The sequence below is a fragment of the Crinia signifera genome, chromosome 6 (genome assembly GCF_055691185.1).
Source record: "Crinia signifera chromosome 6, ASM5569118v1, whole genome shotgun sequence".
Classification (NCBI taxonomy): Eukaryota; Metazoa; Chordata; class Amphibia; order Anura; family Myobatrachidae; genus Crinia; species Crinia signifera.
This window is the reverse complement of record NC_139222.1, coordinates 64,088,130-64,096,519: the sequence shown is the minus strand read 5'-3', so window position 1 is coordinate 64,096,519 and position 8,390 is coordinate 64,088,130.

The window sequence follows — 8,390 nt, the reverse complement described above, 5'->3', positions numbered from 1 at the left end:
AATTGAGCACAGATGTTGGTCAGTAACGTCCGTCACTGAACAGCGCTCAAAGGCAACAGGAATTTGATCAAAAAAAAAATAAAAAATAGATCAACCCTGTGCCGAAAAAGCTGATCAGTGATGTACGTCACTGATCAGCGCACAGTGGCCACAGGACACCCACAAAATCACAGTGTGTGTAAAAAAAAAATTAAAAAAAGACCCCACAGCACCCACAAAAAAAAAAAAGGTGATCAGTGATGCGACACTGATTACCAGTGAGGGGCAGCAGGTGCACAACCTTTGGTGCAACTGACAGTGCAACTGACAGGTATATATAAAAAAAAAAAACCTCTGCACCCCCAAAAAGTTGCTGATCACCTCAGATATAGTGATCAGCACAAAAGGCGGGGGCAGCAGACACAAAATTTAGCACTCTCTATCACTCTCTGTCACTATCTCTCTCTATCTCTCTATCTCTCACTATCTATCACTCTATGACACTGCAGCAGCAGCACTGACAGTTATATATATATGAAAAATAACCCCTGCACCCCCAAAAAGTTGCTGGGGGTGCACAAAAGGGGGGCAGCAGACACAAAATATAGCAGTCTCTATCACTCTCTGTCACTATCTCTCTCTATCTCTCTATCTCTCTATCTCTCACTATCTATCACTCTATGACACTACTGCAGCAGCAGCACTGACAGGTATATATATATATATATAAAAAAAAACCTGCGCCCCCAAAAAGTTGCTGATCAGTTAATTTATACTGATCAGCACAAAAGGGGGGGCAGCAGTCAGTTATATAAAAAATATATAGCACAATCTGTCACTATCTCTCTATCTCTCTCTCTCTATCTCTCTCTATCTATAACTCTATTACACTGCAGCAGCACAAAATATAGCACTCTCTGTCACTAGGCCTCTCTATCTCTCTCTCTCTATCTCTCTCTCTCTAACTCGATGACACTGCAGCAGCACAACACAGCACAACACAGCACAGGATGTCACAAGATGAAGCAAGATCCCAAGCAGTGATCAGGTAAGTATTGAGCAAGGTTCTGGTCAGTATATGGCGGCAGCTGGGCACGGTGACCGCACTGCACGCTATTCCAGACCGGAATGGCGTCTGCAGTGCAGTCACCGTTAGTTTAAACCCCCCTCCATGGCTGTGATTGGTCCGTCGGTCCGACGAATCAATCACGGCCTTTGGGGGCGGGCGGGGTGAGGTGGGGTGACACCAGTGTCACCCTTACACCCCGCGGTGATTGGTGCTGTACTTTACAGCACCAATCACCTCCGATCCCGTGTCACCGGCGAACGTTATTCGCCGGTGACACAGAAAACGCTGTGAATGGCTGTTCACACTGAACAGCCAATCACAGCGATCGCCGACGGGGGGGGCGGCATCGCAGCCCCCCCTGGGCATGCAGGGACATGTCTGCTGTCAGGGACAGCAGACATCGTCCCTCTGTCACTGCGTCTCTAGACGCAGTGACAGTTTGAAGTCATGACGTATATATACGTCATGTGTCGGGAAGTACTTCCCGGCCATGACGTATATATACGTCAAATGTCGTGAAGGGGTTAATACATGGCTAGCTACTGCATACCCATCATCAATATGTTTCTCATGTTCCGCTACTCCAACAGAGGGTAACACAACAGGTTAATTATGGCCTTATTCTGTGCTGGTCAAGCTGATGGCACACAGCCATGCCAGCATCTTTTGGCGTTCTTTTTGCCAGCCTGTTCCTATGCTTAACCAGAGAAGTGCAAAATGCCAGAGATAATGGGGTGTTATCCTTTACAACACACTGCCTGCATTTACATCTGAGCTGCATACCCCATACTACTGTATGCAGCGGACATAACATAACAGCGGACTGACTGTAGGTTGGACAATATTAGTATGTACTATGGAATAATCTAAACAGGTTATTTCACTAGGTTGACTAGGTGTGTCCACTGGGAGAATTAATCCCTCATGCATATAAATGGTTGTTCTCTGTATGGTAATATTTTCCTAAACCTCATATACTCTACCACCTGAAGGTAAAGTGTATCGCGAACTGTGTCACATGCTCATATGAAGTTAACAAGGTAGTTGTCGTGGAACAGGGAAATATGAGATGAAGTCTTAGGAGGGAGATGCGCCATTTCCAGGGTTTACAGCGCAGTCTCCAAGTCACGTGTCAAGACTGTGTGCATGCCGTGTACTGTGAGTAAAGTGTACATGGTATAATGAATAATAACCTGCCTTTGTTAATCAGAGCAGTCCTCCCAAAGGTATATTTCCAGAATGTCTTTAAATGTGTGTCCCTCTATTACAGGGATCAAAGGACAAGTATGTTACCAACAGCAAGGAGGTGGAGGTCCAGGGAGCTGGGCAGGGGTAGCCGCTGCCAGGGCAGCGCCAGTGGTGGGAGCACAAAAAAAAAAAAAACCCACACAAATAAATTGCAAGCCACTGATTGGCTGAGACATTAGTGGCTGCCTATTTATTTGTAGGTTTTTTTTATTTTCAAGTTCTCCCGTCACTGGCGCTGGCACGCTGACTATAGCGGCTTCCCCTGCCCAGCTCCCTGGTTCTCTGCACTGCTCCCCCTGCTCCCTCCACCTGGCTCTCTGGTAGCCGGCATCCCTCGCCCGCTGCTGTCCCCCACACCCTGGTCCCCTCGCTGGCGTCCGCCACCCCCCTGCTTCTTCCGCCTGCAGCTCCTGGGAGTTGCATGTGATAAATCGGATGTGATGAAGTGCCTAATCGCGTGAGACCCCTCCCAGGGAGCTGCAGGGACAATCAGGTCCGATTTGTCCTTAAGACAAGATGGACTAATGTATGGGGGCCTTAAATTGCCAAACTTCAAACAAGATGACCTGGGATATTTAATCAGCCCCTGGACCGGTTATAGGAAGTTTATGGGGGGGGGGGGGGATCTTAGAATGCACACCCAAGATACATGAGGTGCTATCATGCTGGGACTTGTAGTTCTGCAAATAAAAATACATGGTGCAGATGCACACTCCATATTATTAATCAGTAATAGAGGCTCTTGGTATATTAATTGGCCAAGAAATATTTGCCCACCAACCAGCTTCACGGTGGCCTAATTTCTGGTGGGTCCCTAATACTAAGTTTGAATCTGGGGCGCGGAACCCTGAAAAGGCTGGCATAGGCCAGTAACCCCAGGGCAGCACACAAGTGAAAGACGCACTGAAGCGCAGACCGTCAGGGTTTAGGTCCACTGCCGCAGAGTGTCTGGGATGAGATGCTTGCGTGTTCAACTAACATGGAGCGCCTCTCTGCCGGCGTCCGCCAGGGTTGGGCGTCCTCCGATGCAGTTCCGGCACCTGCCAGCGCACCCGACCCTGTAGACGCCGGTAGCTTTACTTGTTACTTTACTCTATGCTGCCTTACTACAACTACGCTGGCTGACGCTGACTACATAGGTCTGAATACATAGCGCGCAGCGGCGCAGTGATAATACACAAGTACCTAAAGCAGTGGTTCCCAAACTGTGCGCCTAGGCTCCCTAAGATGCCTTGGAGCACTTGCAGGGGTGCCTCAGGTTGGTGGTCCAGAACAATTCAAGTGATTTATGGCCAATGAAATAGGCAAAATCAGTGCTTGTGGCTTCCAGTTAAGAATACAGATGGGGCAGGTCCCATCTTGGCAGGGGATGGCGCTGGCGTCGCCAGCCGCCATCCCCCGCCAGCGCCATGGCGATGGTGAGAAGGGGACGCGCGCGCACGAGAGGCGCGCGCGTCCCCTTCCGACGGCGCTTCCATCCGTTCCCCCGGGTCCCCGCCGGCTTGCCGGCGGTAACCCAGGGTCCCCGCCGCCTGCCCGCATCCCCCCCTAACCCTGTCCGTCTACCTGAGGCGGAGACGGACAGGGTTTCCGTCGCGCTGGCGACGGAGACTGAGACGCGCGTGCGCGTGAGACGCACGCGCGTCTCAGTATATTTGCTGGCGAGGCTGCTGGCGGGTCGCCAGCGGGGACGTTCTGGCGATCCGCCAGCCAGGATGGGAAGTGCCCCATCTGTATGTGGGGTAAACAGAAGTGAATCCTGTTTCTCACCACATAAATGGACCTAAGGAAAACATTTAAATCACAACTAATTTAATATTTTTCCTGAAATTAGTAACTTTTGGCCTATGGGTGCCGTGAAAAATATTCTGATACTTTAGGGTGCCGTGATTCAAAAAGTTTGGGAACCACTGACCTAAAGTAATGAATATTTACCCTGCGCAGAAACAATATACTACCCCAAATCTAACTATCTCTGCACAAATTACATCTGCCCCACCCCCAGTGAACAGGGTTTTATCCAGGTGATAATAATGCTATTTTTTTTTTCTCTTAAAGGCCATGATAAGATAAAGCAAGTTCTTCTGGGCAAGTCCTTGAAAACTAGACATGTTCTTTAAGGCCCCCATACACTATGCGATTTTGGGACGATTTCATCCGATTTCGGCACTTTGTGCCGATAATCGGATGAAATCGGCCCAAAATCGTAGGTATGTGACATTTGATCCGATGCGCGGTCCCGTGCGCATCGGACCGGATCAGGGAGGTCGGACGGTCTGTACATACGATCACGTCCGACCTCCCTGTATGCATATGCCTGCCACCTGACAGGCATATGCATACAGACACCGGGGGAGTAGTGGGGGCGGCCAGCGGCAGGCGTGGTGGGGGCGGCCAGCGGCAGCGGTGGTGGGGGCGGGCAGCGGCGGTAGTGGGGGCGGGCAGCGGCGGTGGGGACGGGCGGCGTGTGCGGTGAGCGCAGTGTACTTACACATAGCAGCAGCGGCGGGGACGGGACGCGCAGTGGCGGCTATTATTTTTTTAAAATACTTGTCAAATGACCGGCCGCTCTCTGATTGGCCGGAGAGCTCTCAGCCAATCAGAGAGCGGCCGGTCATTTGACAAGTATTTTAAAAATATAATAGCCGCCACTGCGCATCCCGTCCCCGCCGCTGCTGCTATGTGTAAGTACACTGCGCTCACCGCAAACGCCGCCCGCTGCCGCTGCCCGCCCCCACTACCGCCGCTGGCCGCCCCCACCACCGTTGCCCGTCCCCACTACTGCCGCTGCCCGCCCCCACTACTGCTCACCGCCCTGCAGCTCCCCGGGGTTTTTTTTACATGGGATAAATCGCATGCCATTTATCCCATGTAAAAATGGCACATCAAGTGCCAAATTGTATGTGAGCCTCCCGGGGAGCTGCCGGGCGGCTCGCTGGTAAATTGGGTCCGACTTGTCCCTAGGACAAGTCGGCCTAATGTATGGGGGCCTTAAGGTACAATTTCTAGTGGAGATTGGTCTGGTCATGAGGTCAACAGTGAAAAGGTCGACAGTCAAACGGTCGACCACTATTGGTTGGCAGTCAAAAGCAGAGCCCGCCCTAGCCTAAATTATGCCCTAGGCAAGATTTTGACTGTTGCCCCCTAGCACCGCCACTAGTTCCGTCTCTGACCCTGCTCCCTTTTCCCAGCACCATCAACCCTCATCATAGCAGTCATCATTTTGGTGCTCCTACCCGCAATATTTTAAATAGAAACAGCGCACCCATTCGGTGCGGAGCCCAAACAGGGGTGAGTTCTTGCTGGGAAGGGGCATGGCCACACAATAGTACCCCCAATTCAAATTATGCCACACAGTAGTGCAACTTTATTCACATTATATCATGCGATGGTGTCCCTTATTCACGTTACATCACACAGTAGTACCACTTTACCTTATTTACATCACTCCTCATATTATTCACATTATACCATGAGAAAATTTTGTATTTTAAGCACCTCAATGGCCACACTGCAACCCAGCACAAAGCAGTGTGTGCTGGGCAGAGGAGAAGAGCTGCAGGGAGCCGTTCAAAAGAACCGGATCGTTCACGAACGACCCATCTCTAGAGGTTACAGAGGGTGATGGGGGAAGAGGAGAGGATGCATGTCTTGATTTCACTAGCAATGGAGGGTCTTACATTCACAGCGCTGGCAGCCGCAGGCCTCCTCCTCCTCCCACAGCTGCAGTAACTTTTCTCCTCCGGTGCTCCTGCAGCCGCTGGGTCTTCTCCTTCCCCTGCTGCCACAGTGACTCACATGTCTCCTCAGGTGCCGGCAGCCAGATGAGAGGGGGTAAGGTGACATGCCGCCACGGTGCCACTGGTCTCTTGAGAGCCGGCAGCCACTGGGCTTCCTGCTGCTCCCACCCACCATAGTGACAGAATTAGTCCTCATATAGGCTCCTGCAGCCGCTGTGTTTCCTGCTCCCATTAAAAAAAAAAATCAACTTAAAATAGGGTGTAGGGGATTGCCCCCGTGCCCCACAGCAGTTGCATCCCCTGCACCCTCTGTAGTTACACCACTGATTGGGAGGTCTGCATTGATATTCTGACTGCCGGCATCCCCTTACATCCCCCTGCTGAGGGACAGGAATGAATTCAGACCACGCATGGCACTGCAGTATTAAACCATTATATTACATTGCATTTATTAAACAGCATATTTGCAACATTTCTGGGTCACACAGGCTCTAATATGTCAATAAAAGATATGTATGTGTACACACACACACACATGCATACACACACACACATGTATACACACACACACTCACACGCATGCATACACACACACGCACACACACACATATATACATATATACATACATGCATTCACACACATGCATACACACACACAAACATGCATACACACACACATGCATACACACACACACAAATTTGTAATATGATTTTAATGTTAGACCTCAGGGCCCCCCTGTCAAAAGTCCCCTGGGCCCTCCAGAGCCTTAACCCAGCTGTGTGCGAGGGGCTGTGTGTGAGTACACTCACTCGCATGGTACTGACGGAGCGTTCGGATGGTTGTTATGAGCTCGCCAAGCAGCAGTTGACCCCTGCTTACCGAGCCTTGCTGAATCAGGCCCTTAGTGTGAATTGCTGCAATATAAACTACCAGACAATTACACTGAGAGAAGTGCATAGTTATTTTAAAAAGATTCATTAGGGTCGTACCCACGTGACCTAGGTAACGCCCATTACGACGCCTGCAGGTAACACCTCATAGCCCACTAAAAAAAAAGTAAAACCATAGATATACACTCTCCCGCCCCCATGCTTTAGTGCCGCACATTGCCCCGCTGCTGGCCGCTGCCCCGTCACTTCCTCGAAACCTCACCATACATATACAGTAACATATATCAGTTCCTGACCGTCCCCGGTCAGCGGCAGTGCCTGCCGCACAGTGCCCAGCTGCTGGATGCACCTGCCTCCTCCTGCCCGCTGTCCTCTTCTCTCATCGCTGCCCCAAATCCTCCCGCCCTGCCTCCTAGGGCGTAGGTGTAGGTGGGTGTAGGTGGGCAGGCTGACATGGGGGGAGAGGAGGATGCTGCTAGAGCAGGGGTGTAGGTGGGCAGGCTGACATGGGGGGAGAGGAGGATGCTGCTAGAGCAGGGGTGTAGGTGGGAAGGCTGACATGGGGGGAGAGGAGGATGCTGCTAGAGCAGGGGTGTAGGTGGGCAGGCTGACATGGGGGGAGAGGAGGATGCTGCTAGAGCAGGGGTGTAGGTGGGCAGGCTGACATGGGGGGAGAGGAGGATGCTGCTAGAGCAGGGGTGTCGGTGGGCAGGCTGACATGGGGGGAGAGGAGGATGCTGCTAGAGCAGGGGTGTCGGTGGGCAGGCTGACATGGGGGGAGAGGAGGATGCTGCTAGAGCAGGGGTGTAGGTGGGCAGGCTGACATGGGGGAGAGGAGGATGCTGCTAGAGCAGGGGTGTAGGTGGGCAGGCTGACATGGCGGGAGAGGATGATGCTGCTAGAGCAGGGGTGTAGGTGGGCAGGCTGACATGGGGGGAGAGGAGGATGCTGCTAGAGCAGGGGTGTAGGTGGGCAGGCTGACATGGGGGGAGAGGAGGATGCTGCTAGAGCAGGGGTGTAGGTGGGCAGGCTGACATGGGGGGAGAGGAGGATGCTGCTGGAGCAGGGGTGTAGGTGGGCAGGCTGACATGGGGGGAGAGGAGGATGCTGCTAGAGCAGGGGTGTAGGTGCGCAGGCTGACATGGGGGGAGAGGAGGATGCTGCTAGAGCAGGGGTGTAGGTGGGCAGGCTGACATGGGGGAGAGGAGGATGCTGCTAGAGCAGGGGTTAGGTGGGCAGGCTGACATGGGGGAGAGGAGAATGCTGCTAGAGCAGGGGTGTAGGTGGGCAGGCTGACATGGGGGGAGAGGAGGATGCTGCTAGAGCAGGGGTGTAGGTGGGCAGGCTGACATGGGGGGAGAGGAGGATGCTGCCAGAGCAGGGGTGTAGGTGGGCAGGCTGACATGGGGGAGAGGAGGATGCTGCCAGAGCAGGGGTGTAGGTGGGCAGGCTGACATGGGGGG